This window comes from Coturnix japonica, chromosome 1 (genome assembly GCF_054131305.1).
Source record: "Coturnix japonica strain WE chromosome 1, WE-NBRP24, whole genome shotgun sequence".
Taxonomy (NCBI): domain Eukaryota; kingdom Metazoa; phylum Chordata; class Aves; order Galliformes; family Phasianidae; genus Coturnix; species Coturnix japonica.
The window spans coordinates 79,353,396-79,372,199 of NC_140663.1; the positions used below are offsets into that span (position 1 = coordinate 79,353,396).

Genomic DNA, 18,804 nt, shown 5'->3' on the forward strand with positions numbered 1-18,804 from the left:
TTTAGCTCTTAGTAAAGCAGCAATTGAAGAAAAAACAATAGAAATGCTACTGTGGAGCATTCTGTAGTGAGAGTGGGGCAAGTCTCTTCTCAGTGGTGAAATGTGACAGGACGAGGGGAAATGGCCTCAAGTTGTGCCAGGGTAGGTTTAGGTTGGAGGTTAGGAAACACTTCTTTACATAAAGGGTAGTTAAGTACTGGAATAGGCTCCCCAGGGAGGTGGTTGAATCACCATCCCTGGATGTGTTTGAGAGCCATTTGGATGTGGTGCTCAGTGATATGATTTAGCAGAGGGTTGTTAGAGTTAGGGTACTATGGTTAGGCTGTGGTTGGACTTGATGATCTTTGAGGTCTTTTCCATCCTGGGTAATTCTATGATGATTCTATGATTTTGGTGTTCCTTTTATTTATAATGTCATTGACAGGTAGTTTTAGTGCAGTTATCTTCCTGTTGATTTGAAATGTGCCAAGTTACTACTGTGGGCATAGGTACAACAACTAAAATTTCATCATTAAGGTCTCCCTCAAAGGTCATTGTTCCTCTTTAGCTTTAAAATACAGTTTGGCAAGCACTTGCCTTAAGTGGGTTGGAAGCCTCTCATTTCACTGTAGGCTCTGAATTATTCTCTTTCCTATGTTGTTTTCAGCATTGATTTTAATACTGCTCACTGGCAGCTCTCCCTATCTCTTTTATTCACTTGTAGCTCTGCTTGAATAAGATTAGGTTGGTAGTGACTGCTCTTCCTTCTGCTTTTTTGATTGTGGGTAAATCAGATGATCTAACATTTTTTCACGAGCTTCTTAAATCTTTCCTTATTTTTGTTGATTGTTCTGCTTTCATTGTTATGTCATTCTCTTCATATCTGTGTGCTGCCAAGAGCTGTGGTCTATGAGCTGGACTTGGTTGCCGTGCTGGGCTGAGTCATGTTGTCTTGCAGTTCATCTGAGTGCCGAGCCAGCAGGAATAAGCAGCTTGGTTTCCTTCATCCCTGTGTGTATGTGTGTTGTGCTATTAAGCAAAAATCCAGCTGTATTAGAAAACACAGTGGTTTTCAGACAACCTCATTTTTTCATTGTCTGTGCTGTACAGTAAGTACAGATATTCTGGGAAATAGTGTCCTCAGAGGGTTATGTGAATTTGTGTTGGAAACTAGTTATCTGGGACAAGAGAGCGAAACAGACACCTCCAGCTAAAGTATTAAGAATGTTTGAGATAAGCTGAACTTCTGTGTGCTATGCCATGAAAGGACTAGAAGACACAGCATTGCCTTTGTGCTTTCAAGCATGCAGAGTGAAGGGACCATTTGACAGAAGACAGCTGAGGAGTAAGGCTGAGAGAGGTAGAGCAAGCAGCTGCTGTGGGTTTGAAGTTCAAGGGATATGGTTGTTAGCAGTGGAGAACTTAAGGACACAACTTGTTGAGTAGATCGGTGGGGTACATGAGGATAAAAGGCTCTTGAAAAGGTGGTGGCTGAAGGTACTGGCTAGCTGGCTTATTTTGATGCCCATTTGTCCAGAGGAGCATGTGAGAAGGTAATCTCACTCCTGAACTTTGTGCACTTCAGTAGCCTAAATTAAGAAGCTAGTCTGCTGTATGCAGATCTGTTGAAAGACCACAAAAAGACAGCAGGGTGATTCAAAGCAAAGAGAAAAGTCAGACACTTTGAATCTCTGTGGGAAGGAAAAAAATTGGTTTTCTCTTCAGGCTAAATGGAAGGGTCCTAGGTAAGCTTGATACCTAATTAAGGCCCTCAATCTTGATAAGTTTTTGTTCAGTTGTGTCATGATGATTGGATAACTGTTGTAAGATCCTATAATAAAAAGAATGGAGAGAAGGTGGCTGTGAGTCAAGGTAGGATAGACAAAGAAATAAAGAGCAAGTGAAAGAAGCCTTGTCTGGTACTCCTAAGTCCCTTTGTAAGGTAAGGATTTCAGACCTGGCAATTTTACTGAAAGGCAAACTAATACCATTTGTTGGAAATGCAAACTGCTTGATAGAAAGCGAGGAAACAGAACTACAAGCTAATAGAAGTAAACTGACATTTATCCACTGTGATTTTTACTATAAGTTCGCTAGTTTCTCTTTGCTCTGCTGGTGACTCATTCCTCTGGGGTGATTAGGTTGAATGAAACTTCTTTGCTGCTCTTGAATGAAATTAATTAGAGCCATTGACAATAGTTGGAAGCACAAGAGATATTTTGTTTTTTTTTTTGCTTACCAGCCATTAAATATTGATTTTCTTCAGTCAGTCAATGTATGTGGTTTGGAAGCACTATTCATTTGTGTGTTTTCTTTCGCTCCCATCTAAAGTAACTTTTGGAAAAATATGCTGAAGCATTACAACGGTGAAGAGAGCAAAATGTACGTTTTACTTAAAGGCACCTAAATAGGATGAAATATTGCTCTCATGTATGATATAATGTTAAAAGGTAAATATAATCTACACTGTGCTGGGTTAAATGCTATGGTAGCAACACTTATAAAAGCTAAAGTCAGTTATCTTGAATCGTGAACATGAAACTTCTCGCTGGTTGTAACAGAACACCCTGACTATCCCAGAATCCTTAAACTTTCAAAGTTATCTCTTGATTATGTTGATTTGGTGTTGCATACAAATGATAAAGAGGGGGGAGATGTTACATATTGGGTAGGTGGTGCCTGCGTGTGCCTGGGGTGGAGTCAGGGAGGTCACGAGGGTCTGCCAGGGGTGGTGACCTGTACCACTATATAGGGTTTGTTGCGAGGCATTAAACTTGTACTTTTGGCGTTATGCACTGTATGTGTGTCCCGTCTGTTCCCCGTGCGTGGAGGCACGGTAAAGTCACTAGGCAGCCTTGACTTGTCGCTGGATCGGGAGGCGACAATTTGGTGCATAAAATACTGTGAAAAGACAGCTTTTCATAGGGATGTGGCTCTCTTTGGTGTACTGTTAGTTCAGTCATTAAAGTGATGGCTATGAAAAGGTCATGCTCTTTGCAGTGGGTGCAGTGCCCCAGCAGAAAGCAGCCGGACACTTTTGCAAGGAAGCTGAGGCTCTGAGGTAGAACCAAGTACTGTTCTAGTGCTTTCCACCAGTCTGTTCAGTATGAAAGCAAAACAAATGCAACTAATGTCTTTAAGTTCTGGATCTATCTGCTGAGGTACAATTTATTTAGACCATTCTAAAAGTGTACAAGGTCTTGTGTGTATCCTGTCTGCCCCTGTCATTATCCAGTTATTACGTACTCACTTTTAATAGCTCTTCTGAATACAGAGCAAATGGAAAATCCTTTCATGCTGTATTTTACAACGCCCTCAAGGATGCTAGGCTCTTGAGATGTCAAATGAAGTAATTTATTTATGAGCTGGGGGGTTGTTAAGCTACAAGCTACCATTTTTGGATAAGTTTTAAATCAGATTGCAATATACTTACCTGTTTTATCATTGCAAATGCAGAGATATAAAGCAAAACAGATCACCAGTGGCACTCAGAACTCTCTTACTGATAACTGCAGTTGGTATAACAAATGCTTTTCCTACCTTGCTGCATGGTTACTTCAAGAAATTTGGTGATAACAATGGCAGTTAGTCATTAGTTTACCACCCAATTAACTCATCCACTTCTAACAACCCCTTAGCTATTTTTCCTCCATGTACTTGTGTTCTTAATGGTCATCGTGTCCTCGGACCTGCATATTCTCAGTTTTGTTTCTGGTTTCTAGTAATGCAGATGATTTTCATGCATGAAATATGAATAAATTCATCCAATTTTGCTGTGGAGTTACTATAAATAATAATAATAATAATAAAAGACTGATTTCCAAAGTTTTGTAGAAACTTTGCATTGTAGATACCACTCTTTGCTTCAGCAGGCTGCTGTGGTGACAGCACAACTGCTCGGAATATATTGTTGGTGTTCTAGTTCTCTGCTGAGAATTTACATACTCTTATTATCCTTGACTTAGAATGACAAGCTAAGCTTGACTATGCTTGTAAATGAAATGGGCCAGACACTGTTCTCTGTCCCTGAGGCCAGGTAGCATGGCATGACATGGATGGTAGCCACAGTTCTCATAGAATTCCTACACCACTACCCCGTCAACTCAAGTACCTGCAAGAAAGGAATGATCTATGACCTCAGCTAACCTTGAACCTCCCTGGAGCCATTTAGGAAAACACCAGTTGATGTGGACCAAAAGTACTGGGGAGTAGCCTAATAATTTAACACCATGAATTGCTGTAGCCTTAGATCATCACAACTCCATATGCATACAGTGGTAGTATGTGAGCGTATCAGTTACACAGGTGCATGTGTTTAGTGTAATAGGAGGCCTTTAATCTTTGTTAACAGTGGTTTGACTTCAGATAGTGAAGTTTGTTTTCAAATAGCTTCTTGTTTGTGAGAATTGAACTACTTAAGGGAGGAAATACACTTAAGTGTTGGAAATACAATGGCAAGAATTTTATTGACTAAAGTTCTCAGTCTTACGTTTTCAAATCTTTCATTCATGCCAGGAGAAAATCAACTTGAATATGATGTTGTGCTTTGCATGGGAAACGATGATTTCCTTTCCTATGAGCAATTTCCTTTACTATACGTTATCTGGTTGCAGACTGAGTACGAATGCTAATTGTAGGGCCAGGCCTATGTTTGTCTATACACCTTGCTAATGAGTTCATTTGCTGTAAACTAGACAGCCCACTTCAAAACACATCTTTGCTGTGATATGTGGTAATAAAAAAAAGCACGTCAGCTTAATTTTAAAACAACCTAACCCTCAGGGAGCAATTTTACATGAGTTCTTCTGTTTCTTTTCTGTTATTAATTGCATCCATCTGCCAGAGCAGGTGCAAAAGCTTTAACTAAGTTCTATCACTTTAGCACTACCTCTTGAATGTACCCCATCTGTGTTATAGCATAAAAGTTATCAATTTCAAAATCCTCTTTTTTTTTTCTTAACTCAATTCCTGCCAAGTACCATTATCTTCATTCTTCCTTGGTCTGATAAAACAATAGCAGCAATATTTAACTTGAATATCCTATTTAATATCCTGTCCAAATACAACTGGGAGTTCTTGTTTGACTTGAGAATGAAGAGCTTTCATTTTTTTTTTATTTTTTTATTTTTTTTCAATTCAAATATCTCCGCTTTCACAAGAATTTCTGAGATTTCCATATTGTGGTAAATTGTTGTAAAATACGTGCCTAGGGACTTTCCATTGCCATCCTTCTCTGGAGCCACATTTTAACAGGAAACAAGCTTGTGTTTGTTGAACACGGTTTAGCATAGAAAAGACTTCCTCTGTGCTTCTGCAAATCTAAATAACCTCAATTAGTGTGTGTGTGTGTAGGGGGGAGGGGGATATGGAGAGGAGTGGTTGATCTATGTTACTAGCAGCTTTCATTAAAATACTGGAATGAGACAGTCAGTGGCACACAGACTTCTCTGCAGCAAGCAAATATTTTTCAGTTTAGTAAGACAGAAGTCTTGAATAGAGGAAAAATGCAGTGCAAGGAAGTAGTAACTGAAACATTATGATTTATTTGCTTAAATTTATTTTCATGCCTCTAACATTCTGCCCATCTTTTGTAGAGAGAAGACAACTATTTTTTTTGTTGCTATGATCTCACTATGAATTTGTGGTCTATCTATGTTTCCTGTATGCTTCAAGTTCTACGAATATTTTCTTTGTGAGTAAAGATGGCAACTGTGTGTACTCGGTGTAGTAAACTCATTTGATTTTTTTTTTCGTCTTGCTTAGCTTCATTTAAAATAAGTTATCTTTTCCAACCGAAAAGTAGGCCATATGTTCTGTAAGGCAAGTTGCAATTTTAATAGAACTGAGAGATTTTGCTTTTGCGTTGGTCATTTGCAAAATCAAATTGAACGCATTTGATATTTGTAATTATTTTCTGAATGCTGCAGAGCATTCCATTATTCTCAGTCTGAGTTGAGCAGCTTTTTGCATCAGTTACTCATTCTGTGTAATGCAATTGATGATTGTACTTTTTTCTTCTTCATTACAGGACTAATTTTGTTGGTTTTTTTTTTGTTTTTTTTTTAAACAAAAATGAAAACCAGTGAATGAGACTTCTGGGAAAAGAATAAGTGATTTCTGCCTTTCTGAAATGTTCATTTTAATGCATTAAGCAGTCATATTTTAAACAGTGCACACTACATGTTTTTCTCATTATTTTATTCATTCTGTACTAAGGGATAGTATTAATGCTTGTTTCTATTAAGTTTCAGATTAAGGCACGTTGTTTCAAAGGAAATATAAGGAGGTCCAAGTAAAACCAATAAAGAATTGGAATTTGAACTAATATTTTTATTTTTTCCCTGAATTTCTGTTACTTTCTGCCTTGTTCTCAATGTATGCAGTCTAAGCAGTCAGGAAGTGTGCAACAGAACATCACCACCCTTGTATCAAAGAGAACAAAGAGTGGCTTTAATTACTGAAGGTGCAATTTACTTTTTCCTAATAAGGTTTTGATGTGTGTGTCCAAGTGCTCTTATTTTGTTCAGTTACTGGTCACTTGCAGCTAAACATAAAAACAGCTCTACTTGCTTAAGTAGAAGCCTGCTGTGCAAATAATGTCTTTTCCCCTTTCTGTTATGTTTGTTTTGCTTTGTTGTTTTTGGGTTAATTACTATCTAGGATTTTAAATAGCATAACACTGCAGTTGTTCTTCTCAATCTCTTACTGCAGTAGATCTAAAAATGAACAAAGACAATTTCACTATCCAGCTAAAAGTCATCCATGCCCTGTGATAGATCCTCCTCATATGCTTCATTCTGCTCTTGCAGAAATTACCAGAATTGTGTCCCAATGGTCGCCTTTTGGGAATACTTTCTGTCTTTACTTTTTCGTGATGGAAGATGGTCTAAATGCTACAGATTTGTGTAAGAAATAGTGGTTAATGTCGTTATGCAGTAGCAGCTTTGGATGTTCATTCTTTTGCTTAGCTCAGTATCAGCAACTGAATTTTTGATATTTGTCTTTTTGCAACTGTACAAATCTGTTTTTCCTGAAATGGTTTTGGAACAAATGTTCCACTTTTGTTGCCGAGAAGTTTAGGATATCTGGTTTTCCCTGTGCAGCATACTTAACTTTTGTCAGGTTGATGGAGAAGAAAATCTGTTGATTAACTCTTTATTTCTTGTGCACTGCATATATTGAGCTTGGATTCTATCTGTACCCTCTTGGATTATTCTTTCTAACCCATGACTGTGGCTTTGAGAAATGGCAATTAATTTCACTGCTGAAGTGTGAGATGATGCTAGAGGTACTGGGTCAATGTGCACAGGAGCTCAACAAGACTTTCCTTGTGCTGTTTGTGCTTATAGGATGTATGTAGCTGGCTAGCTTCACTGTCTGATGTGGGTGAAGTGATGTACTTTCATGGATGGAAGTCCGTGTGTTGGAAGGACTGTAGGTAGCTTGGCTCAGGACTTCAGGCAAAGAACTTTTAAAGCTTCTTCTGAAGGAGGTAATCAATTCTTTAAAATAGAAAAATGAGTAGTCCTAGAGAGCTTTCTCTATCTATTGGTACAAAGAAGCTAAGAATAGTAATCTTGTACAATACCGTTTCTAAAAATACATGGGAATTCTTGCATTTTTCTTATAACCTGGTGCTCAGCTAAAGCAATACAGTGGCAGGAACAGCTCACTTTGTGTCCCATGAATAAAATAATATTCTGCTGCATTTAAATTCATTTTTAGCTTAACTCTCAATGCTGTTCAACTCATTTTCATAACCTTGCATAGCCCCATGATATAATACAGTATCTGGAACTACTTTTGTTTAGTTCAGCAGAGTGTTCGTGCATGTCCACCATTTCTCTTGCCCATATAGAATATCTGTTTTATTGTAGCAAGACTGGTATTGTAAGCTGTTGTCACTTTTGTTGGAGACAGAAACAATTAACATTAACACTTTTAGAAAGTAGACTATGATAGATACTGTAGAGTGCATGATTGAATACATGCCATCACAGAGTGCTAAAATAATTTGTAAAGGGGGGGAAAAAAAACAATATGCATCTTTTATTTGTTTGTTTGTTTATTTATTTATTCCCTTTAGCCAAAGCTGAAAATGCTCTTTTTAAAACTTGCTTCCCTTGACTCATTGGCTCTCTATATTTTTCCTTCCACTTGAATTCGCTTGACTAAATTATGCCAGTTGGATTTTAAATCTATCAAGCGTGGTTACTGAGCAGTGAAGCCTATGAAAAGTGCAGTTGATTGGGCCAAAAAGCAGAAATGTAGCACGTAAGCTAGTCAGAAATCTCCTCTATATAAATGAAGAAAATGTTCAGAATTTATGATGGGTGAATGCTATAAAAACTGAGCTTCTGGAAGGGTACTTGGAATAAGACAATCAGGACAGTGAATGAAACCTTTTAAAAATCTTCAAGAAAAGCACTGGTTATGCAAACGCCCTCATGGAAAATGTGTTTAATTCCAGGCTCCCTTGTGCTACTGTATAGAGACAGAACTAACAGAAGCTCTTAATATCGGTGCATACCATCGTATCAGTGACCTCCAAACGAGGAAAAAAAAAGAAGTGGCAAAGGAATCAGTGGAGTCGGAGCTAGGGTGCTCTAAGCAGTAAGTTAAATTTGCAATCTGCGGAAAAATATAGACTTGTGGCTCTAGTTAAGTGGCTTGGTTTCACTGCCGTTATCATACAAACATCACCTTTGGAAATTTATTCAGACAAAATGCTCCTATGTTTTCACAGTTTTGGATGAGTTGAGGGGCCCATTCCTTAGCCAGAATAAGTGGGTAGTCTTCAAACAAATGGAACGGTGTTTATAATGAATACCTGCTCCTTAAACTGGAACAGAAAAGCAGTTTCTTGTTACTCAACACTGTGCTGATATCAGTGATGGTATGGAAATAAAATGTTATGCTTGAATCAAGTGTATTTGATTACCAGGTTTTCCAGGCTTTCCGATCTCTTCCTGCTTAGTACTGCAGCTAAAACTGTATTAACTGAGATGATACATTACCAAGATATTTATTTGTATGCAAAAGAAACCTGAAATCTTCTTTGCCATTTATGTGACTAGAGCTTGATTTGTGCCCAATTACTCACATAGTTCGTCTGGCTGTCAGCTTATAGCTCAGCTTCTTCTGCAAGATATTTTACACTGCTGTACAAACTTCCTGCATTTTCACTTTGACCAGCTTATCTCGTTGTCATTAGGGAAGTCACAGTTTACTCTGGAAGAATGTTTGTGTTTTGTTGTTTTTGCTGAAATAGCAAAACTTGAGTGAATACTAAAGACAGTTCCTGGGAAGTGAATTGTGAGCTTAAAAGATTTTATATTCTTTGTGAATATTTCACTTGTCTTCTTTACCCACCGAATAGAACAGAAAAACTGCCGTGAGACTTATTTCTTTTAAATATGCTTTGCAGACAGAATTTCAAATTCTAAAATGCTTTTTATTAAACAACTTAAGGAGTAGGTTAAAAATAAGTCAAAACTTTGGTTATAGAGTACAATAATTTTTCATCAGTTGCAGCTCTTTCATGAAGCACTGTGCCCACAAGTTGTTATGTGAAGCTGTATTTGAACCTTTCTTGCACAATTCTATTGTATTTCAGTAGAATTTTTATGACATTTTGGAAACAATGATGTCAAATTATTCTGAACAAACAGGAGAAAAATGCAGGACTTTTCTGTGAAGTAAATCCAGGTTCACAGTATAGAATTACGTTTAGGTAGATTTGGTTTTTGCTCAGCTGATGGTATTTTCAGAATGACAAGCGTGTAGAATCAGCAGGAAAGGCATTAGCACTAATTACAGCTGAAATTGCTTTTTTTTTTTTTTTTTTAAATAGATTTCTTACGATGTAATGGTAGTATAGTATTTTTAAAATAGGCTGAGCCTTTTTCTGGGGAGATTTATAGTCAGAGTAAATTGACATCACTGGAATCGTCACAGTTTGTTTAAACCAACAAGTAAAATGTGGCTGTCTAAATAGTAAAACTTTATTATCGAGAAGACTAATTTTGTGTATTTATGTCTTCAGTTGTGCTTAATCATTTTCTCCAGTTAATGCTGTATTAAGTTTCCCATTTTATAAGTATTTGTATGTGCTTAAGCTTTATCTGGGTCCAGGAGCTCTACTGAAACGAGGCTGAATTTTCACTGCAGCTTTTGAGGCATGTTTAGCAGCAAAAATGTAAAATATGTCTTTGAGAAGTGTACAAGACTTCCACAGGAATTTTTCATTGTTTGGGTTGGAGGGTTTTTTTTTGTGTGTGCGTATATGACATCTTTCCATTAAATATACATATATGTGTATAAGACTAAATATAAAAAGAGTGTTTCCCAGCCCCCTTTCTCATGGCTTCTCTGTTTCCTATCTGTTTTTGACTGTTTCACTGTCTGTCACTAAGGCATTTGCATAACTATTAAAAAATAATAGCTTTATGAAACATTCTTTTCTATGCAAGCATGCATATGGAAGATGTATTTTATAATGATAAAATGAAGACCTGGATTAGTAATTACATAAGCGTGGATCCTCTTTGCTTAAGTAGTTTACTTAAGCAAGGTCTGCAGGACTAGGAAGACAAAATCTCTTCTGAGATGGTGACTGCTTGCTTGTAATTCTTAAAGAACTATTCAGGTGGACAAAAGGAGTTATCTAATAATAAACCTGGCTCTGTTTCTTCATTGTTAAGATTCAGTAAGGCCAAGTGCAGGGTGCTGCATGTGGGCTGGGGCAGTTCCAGGTGTTTATACAGACTGTGTGAAGAACCCTTTGAGAGCAGCCCTGTGGAGAAGGACTTGGGGGTCCTGGTAGATGAGAAGCTGGATGTGAAACAGTTGCGTGCTTGCATCCTGGAAAGGCAACTATATCCTGGGCTGCATTAAAAAAAGGGGCAGCCAGTAGGGAGGAGGAGGTGATTGTCCCACTCAGCTCTTGTGAGGCCCCATCTGGGGTACTGCGTCCAGGCCTAGGGCCCCCAGCACAAGAGAGGCACAGAGCTCTTGCAGTGAGCCTAGAGGAGGACCACTAAAATGGAGCTGGAAGGCTGGTACACCTCTCCTATGAGGAAAGGTTGAAGGAACTCGATGTGCTTAGCTTGGAGAAGAGAAGGCTCCAGGGAGACCTCATTGTGGTGTTCCAATACTTGAAGGGAGCGTGTAAACAGGAGAGGAAATGACATTAAGAGGGTGAATAGTGATAGGACAAGGGGGAATGGTGTGGATGTGGCTCTGGGCAGCCTGGTCTGGCAGTTGGTGACCCTGCACATAGCAGAGGGGTTGAAACCAGATGAGCATTGTGGTCCCTTTCAACCCAGGCCATTCTATGATATGATATTTATAAAATTCTCAACAGTGTTGCTTGCTTGTCTGGCACATTATTTTTGGAAAGACTGTTTTATTCAAGGGGCCAGGGGAAAATAATTGGATATGAAAGGAGTTTGTGTGTGTTTCTTTTTTAGTACTAATTGTTTACAGCTTGTTTTGAAGAAAAATCTGTTAGATTTACTAATAAAGCTATTTAAAGGGGATCTGCAATGAAATTCTAAGTTCACTTCAAAGTCTTGTATAAATCCTAATTGAATCACCTCTTAATGGAAAAGATGTAGGAAAAAGGTCTGTGCTTTGTTTCTGTCACTGTTTATTCTCTTGCCTCCTGTGTCCTTTTCTTTTCAGCTCCCCAGAGGCCTTTGCTGACTGTGACAGTGACATTGTGTGTATTATAAGCAAATATAGTAGTTTGGCTGTAATCTTAGGTCCTACTGCCTACACAGATTCATGAACTGTCTTCTCTTAACCTTGCATGTTGGCAACTGGGAAGCTTGAAAGAATAAATGTTGTAGAAAGGCAAGTTATATACCACAATGAGCTTCTATTATTCCTTATTTTTGCAAGGTAATAAAAAGAAATGCCACTTCAGAGAACTTAGGGGGTCATTGCCAGGTCCGCATTGATGTTTTCTTGATAAATGTTTTGGATGAGCTTTTACTTCTCTTTCTGTCTTCTTTCTGCCTAGCCTTCTAACCTCCCATCCTAAGCACAGGCAGAAGTACTAAGCAGCTTTTCCTTCCACTGAGCTATGTTATAAATTTATATGGCTGCTGAATAGTAGACTCTATTGGTGTCATTAAGGGGAAGCAAGAGACTTGACTGTGACTAAGGGCATGTCTGTGGGTGGTATTGGCTCTGATTATTTCAGATTGGCTTATTATTGGACAGCTGACTCTTTGAGGCACTTTGGAGGAAATTCTAATCTGTAAAATATATTTACTGTAATGTTACGGGAGCATTCTGAGAGCCCAATGCTTGCTGCTTTACTTCTGTTCGTACTCAGAGTTTCCAAAATACATGGCTCTATTAAATGAGCATAGATTTATATTCCTTATTTCCTAGTGCCAATCCAAATGCTTCAACTTCAGAGGCACTGAAAAACCTCTTCAGTCTTTGTGGAAAGAAAGTCGAGCATAACTGAATGTGCAGAGCTGAAGTGTTGCATCATACGGAAATACCTCAAACCACAGCTGTGCAGGAGTGGACAGTGAAGTATGGACTCTGATTTGTAAGAGATGGTTCCTTGTCACTGTGTGTCTGCATGTACCACTTTCTTTCCTGGGCACTGAGACTACTCATTTGATACTTAGGCATAGGAAAGAAATGCTATAAACATGAAGGCAAAATGTCTGCTGCAGTTCAGAAAGTGATGCAAGAAACAAACTGACTCTGTTGAAGGCAAAGCCTGTTGAAATTAATATAATGTAATTTCAAAATTCAGTTGCTTATGCTAAGGGTGATGGACCTTTGAACAAACCATAACTGATAAGGAAAGTGTAGAAAGCTTCGATACTTTGCTATTGTTGGTCTGCCACATTTCTGTTCACAAGAGTTTGAAAAACACTCATGCTTTCTTTTCCCTTAGCTGTAACAAATTTAACTTTCAAAGAGATTTTTCTGCCTTCCCTACAAGCTGGCAAGATGCTTCCCAAATTACTTTTCTTAGTACTGCTGTTGTTTTACAAAGGCAGGTTGCGTGGGTAGTTGACTTGTGTGTGGAGGGAAGTGGTAACTGAATGTATGCTGAAGCAAGATGCCCTTGGACAGCATAAGTATTATTTCATTATATCATGAAATCTCAACTTCACTAAAAGCTGAATGCAGAATTTAACCAACACATATATTTTTTTCAGTTGTTTTGCTCTTTTAATTTGCCAGTCCTTCATTTACTACCAATTGGATGCAATCTGTTTAACTTTTAACCCACATGGAGTATACTAGAGTTTAAGCTGCTCCTCAACATGCTTAAAACAGAGCAAGAAAAGAGCAAAAATAATGACTATGAGCAGCACAGCAGGCATGAAAGCAATACAGTTGACTTCTGGAATTGCAACTGGAATGTTGTGGAATTTGATACAGATGGAAAATAGAAGTTTAAAAGTGTAAAATTTCCAGTGTGGGTGCCATTTCAAGTAGGCTGTGTGGGTGGATAATGGTGCTAAATGCCAAGCAGACAAGTAGAACTGAGTCTCTTTCCAACTAGTAACAGACAGCTAGCAATGGAAAAAAAATAATAATAAAAAAATAGTAGTTTAAATGTCCCAATGCAGCTGTTTTGTAATAAATCACTAATAGTTATGGGTAAAGCTCAGCTCATCGGCATTTGTTGCTTTTCTGTCCATGGTAGTTTTCCACAGTAGTTGCAGTATGACTCTTATGATGTCTTTATTTAATGTACTTTATGTTCATATCACTTTGAATGTATTTATTTATTTATTTTTAATCAGTATGTGTGATGTGTAACAGGTCAAAAGGGATTTTGTATACTCTGGATAACTGCTGTTCCTAAGTTAGGAAAAGGCTTTACTTCTAAGTTCAAGACAACACAAGGAGAGTGTTACTGGACATCTCTTCTGCTTCTTTATTCTCACTGGGTTTGGCATCAGTTCCAGGAGTGGATCTTTCCTCTTCATTTGTTCCAGATGTCTTTTGAGTGTATTCATGTGACAGTCCTTCAGAAAAAAAGGACGACTTCTTCAAAGAGATGGCTAAACAATTCATCATAATAACCTGCTTAAGACTTTCATGCCTTTTTTCTTCCTTCAGCTATGTCTTACTCCTGTATCATGAAGAGTAGCGGTAGAGTATATTCATTCAGGTTCAAAAAAGTATAATTCTGCAGATAATTTTCTTGCCTTTCCCAGCCAGTCACAATACCACAGAGTGTGTAAGCTGGTGGGAGGCTGTTCCAGGAAACAGCATCACAGTCTAGCACCATTTCTTTTCACTAATTCATGTGGATCAGCGTCAGTACTGAACTGAATTTGTAACCTTACCACTACAAGCATAGTATAGAATGAATTTTACCTTACTCTGAAATCCAGAGATTTACCTGGAATAGAATTATTCCCAGAGGGAATGGTACTCACTTGTTATAGTAATACTGTATATCATTTGCATACGTCAGCTAGACTTAGAGAGTAGAATTTCTACTTTTTTGAAAGCTGATATTTCTGTGTTTGTTTATGCTGTTAACCTGGTGCAAGCAATGGCTTTTCCATTCTTACAACTTCAATTTTTTTTGTTTTTTTCCAAATATTTTCATAGGAAGGAGGAGGAAACTTTAAGGATAAGTTTCAGAGTTCTTCATTCTTTCATACTTCAGGCTTTTACTTGAGAGAAACATATAGTTCAGTTTTCATTTAAATTGTGAGCAGTGGAGGCTTGGAGGAAATGAGCAGTAACAAGGATACTTAAAATTGGAAATAAATTCATTCTTTAGATGGATCACTTTATAACAGGTTTCTTTTCCCAGATGAAGAGGCTGCTGTAACTTCAGTTTCCTATCTTGAGAGTGCATGACAATAATTAGTTTATCTGGTATATTGGCATACAGAAGAAAAGGGGAAGGTCAAAATTATTCTGCTTTGTAGTTGCTAAGCGCTGAGGGTGTACTTGGCTACTTGAAAATCAAAGGCACATTTCAAATGACCTGATATTCAATATGGACTCCTTCCCCTTTGATGGTAGAAATCCTTTCTAATGAATGGCCCCAAACCTTTCCTCCTTTATCTGATTCTTTAGAAGAAGCTGTAAAAGCTTTTGAATATTTATACACATAAAAATTTTGGATGAAATTTGAATGAAGTGGAGGTCGTTAGTGACAAGAAAGTGCTCCTTAATTTGTCAGAAGATTCTGACTATCAAACTGAAGAACATTTCTGTTATAAGGGGAGCTATTTGAGGGAAATGGAGGTAGGGAGAATAGAGGAGGTGTAATCACTTGGCTCTTATTCTTCTGGGATAACCTTAGTGTTAATCTTCAGCTTCTGTCAGGAAAATATAATTCTAGCAATTCTGTCCCCTACAAAAGACTTTAAGAATTCCTCACTATAGTATTTAAAAATCCACATTTGTCCAAAACCAGAAAATAAGACTATTCTTTAAGTGGCACATACCAAAAGTGGAGATGACTCAGTTCAAAGAGCTTCCCAAATTTATTGGCGGTTCCCTTCAGAGAGAGCTGATGCTGTAATGCATATGATAATTATCTCTGTGAAAGAAACACACGTGCCCTTGTGATTAAAATTTAGAATTTAAAAGCAACACTGGAAGTAAGGCAGCAATTAGGAAATCATTTGCAACTATAACCATGAGTGGTTATTCATAAATAATGTTAACATCAGACTTTTCCTCCAATGAATTTTAAATAGTGTGTAGTGGTTGGATGAGGAAAGTTGTTCCTTTGTACTATGCATCTGAAAAGGCTTTGGAATGCAGTCCTGGTGCTTCCAACTCTTCTTGCCATAGCTGAAGCAGAGACATTGTAAACTGATGGCTTCTTACTGCTGGCTGTTTTGAAATCATAGCCCAAGAAAGGGGAAATGCATAATTTTATCACCTCTCCCAGCTGTCGTCACAAGAAACTCTGACTCAGACACACCTGTGAGTCAAAGATCTTCCCATTTCCTTCCTACTGCCTGGTAGTAACAATTTACCTTATTCCAACTGCAGCCAGCCTTTTCTGCTGCTCTCAGTCTCTGCATTGTATCACTTAATCTGAACAGGCAGGGGAAGTTGAAATTAAGTTCTCTTTTACTGTCCTCTTCTAAAATCATCTATTCTTAAGAGAGGGCAAAGAGGCAGAAAAGCACTGTGTTAATGTGTGCTTGAGTAAAGAAATTGGGTAGAGAATACAGATTTGTAAGGGGACATCTCTTTTTCTCCGAACTGATAAGTAATCTAAGCATTAGGTACATCAACAGGAACTGGACTGAAGAAAATCTAAGATCATGATGCTTCTCACACTCAGTGGAGACTTACAGAAGCTGCTTCTCTAAAGGATAGCCCTGCGGTTTATTTAAATTACTCTCCTTCCCCATTGTTTCACAGGCAGTGGTTCTGTCATCTGCAGCTCTGTTCTCGCTTATCATTTCTACTTTCCAGAATATAATTTGCTATTGATTTTTGACCTATTAAAAGTGCATGCTGTTTTAGCTTAATGTTTCAGACACAATCCATTAATTTTGATGCTTCAGTTTTCGGTTCCTCTGAAGCGACAGAAGTGCTGAATACCTGTTTTGCTGAGATGTTTCAAGTTGGGTGTCTTAAATAAACAAGCATTTAAGAAGAGAAACTTTTATTTGCATTGATAATGAATGATAATAGAATACCTACATGGGCATGCAGGAAATAATCTCTAACAAGCAAAAGAATCCCACAGTACATTTAGACATTGGTAAGAAATGAAATGAGTTAGCAACAGGAGAAACAAATGGTCTGTGGTTAATTCGATCACTTCCTTTGCTACAAAAACAACAATCATCGAGCTTTAGAAGGCCTATTCGAACGTGACAGGGACAGCCCCTAAGCAACAGTGGCAGGAACATCCACCGCTAGTTTTCATTGCCCTTTTTCATTCCAATCCTGCCATTGTTCTGCTCTTAAAAAGGGAAATGTGACAAACGTTGTTTTCTTTGAACAATAACTGTTGGGTTAAATATTAAAAAATACATCTGCTAAAAGTTTTCAGAGATTTAAGTTTTCCTTAAGAAAAAAAAAAAAATATAATGAATTCAGCATACGTAAGACTGCTAACAGACCTCCTACAGAAGCTGTCCCTGCTTTGATTTTACTAGGCACCGTCTGCTTTAAGCTAGAGAATACTGGAAGGAAAAGGATGGGTTTGAGATGGACTTGAAGCTGAAAAAGGCCTGTGTTGTGGACCTGATTTGAATCAAATCAAGAACAGGAAGCTTAAAAAAAAAACGTCATGAATTTTACCATCCAACCTAAAATCTAGTAATGACAGTCGACAGTCTAGAAGGTTGTTCTCGGGAGATCTGAAACAGCTCTGATTCTGTTTCAGTATCAGGACTAAATTTAGCTATTGTTCAAACTACAGATTGTGAGTACGTCCATGGCTGCTTTTCATTTTAAACAGCTTATGCATTATTTGATAAGCAAAGTCACTGTTTCCCTCCTCAGCTGAAATCACAGTGCTTTTATATTACATAGCCATTTCATTCCACTTTAACTTGTTGCGTACAAAATTTCCTTGTTTAAAATTGTGGGTTCTCCCTTTAAAAGCAGTCAGAGTATCTCTACAATCATTTAGCTTACTGTTGTTTTTCTTTGGAAGCACTTAACTCTCAGAGAGCGGTTGGCATTGCTCAGCAAACAATCCTTTGGGTGTTCTTCATTTCTAGGCTAGCAGACTAAAATGGAGGCAGTCTGCCTGGATTTGGTGTTCATTCAAGGCTTCTCCTCCTCAAAAGCTCATCTTCACAAGCAGCTACTGGTTTACTTGCTTACTTGGAATTAAAACCAGCATGCACAAATGTTGGAGTAGGTGAGCACGCAACCAATGACCCGTGCTAAAGGAGCTCAAGAAAAAATAGGCCAAAGCTACCAAGTTGTTAGTGTAAAAAGACCAAAAGAACAACCTGTTAGGAGTCCCAGAGCAAAGATAATCTCTGCAGTGTAATGCATTGTCTACAGACATGAAGCTCCATCAGTGGGTGTACAAGGAGATCTGTTGAAAGCTTTAAGAGAAGTGTCTTCTTAATAAGATTGCTAACAAAAGACCACTTCTTAATGGGAGCATGCTTACAGTGTTTTATGTTTGTATTTATGCATTTCTCAGTAGTTAGGTTTTTTTAATGTATAAATGTCTTTTGCTGTCTCCCATCTTGGGACAGAATTTAGATCTTTATTTCAGTTCTTTATCAGATGTTTGCACATTTTTACTTCTTTTAGTATGTGGAACCTAATTTTGTCTTTTTGTGTCTGTGTGTGAGCTTTATGTATGTGTGAATTTGCATTGGACAATGCTGGCTGTCCTCCAGTTATCTTCTATGAGGAAAGGACATTTGTGTCTGAGAAGCTGCTGACATTCAGGGGTATTCTTTTATGTAAGCCCCTAGTGCTGCATAGAGTTGGAGCTATTTTGGGTTTTGTTTGTTTGATTTCCATGAATGAACAATATCCTAGCAAAGCTGTATGAGAAGTGTGAAACAGAATGAAAATCAGGGGAAAGCACTGTAGTCAGTACATTCTTTTACATTATTTCTTTCCCCTTTCCATTTTCAATATGTCGTGTTTAATTAAAAGAGTAACATACTGATTCCCCAACGACTGGAACTACTTGTCAGATTAGTAACCATTTTCCAAGAAGGATTGTGGCAAACATTGCGTAAACAACAAATGTGGTTCAGTAAACAGAGGTATGTTATAATAAAGAATACATTTTATTGGGTATTCATACATACATTAGCAGATTATGTTTCTTTAGCAGACCGTTTGTAAGAGTTTATTTTCTTTGCT

General features: G+C 37.8%; 1 long non-coding RNA gene across 2 annotated transcripts in view; it reads left to right on the forward strand.

Moving 5' to 3' along the window:
- LOC107321121 (uncharacterized) overlaps positions 1-18,804 on the forward strand; it is a 382,609-nt gene that overhangs the window by 1,121 nt on the left and 362,684 nt on the right. The gene's annotated exons all lie outside the window — the stretch shown is intronic.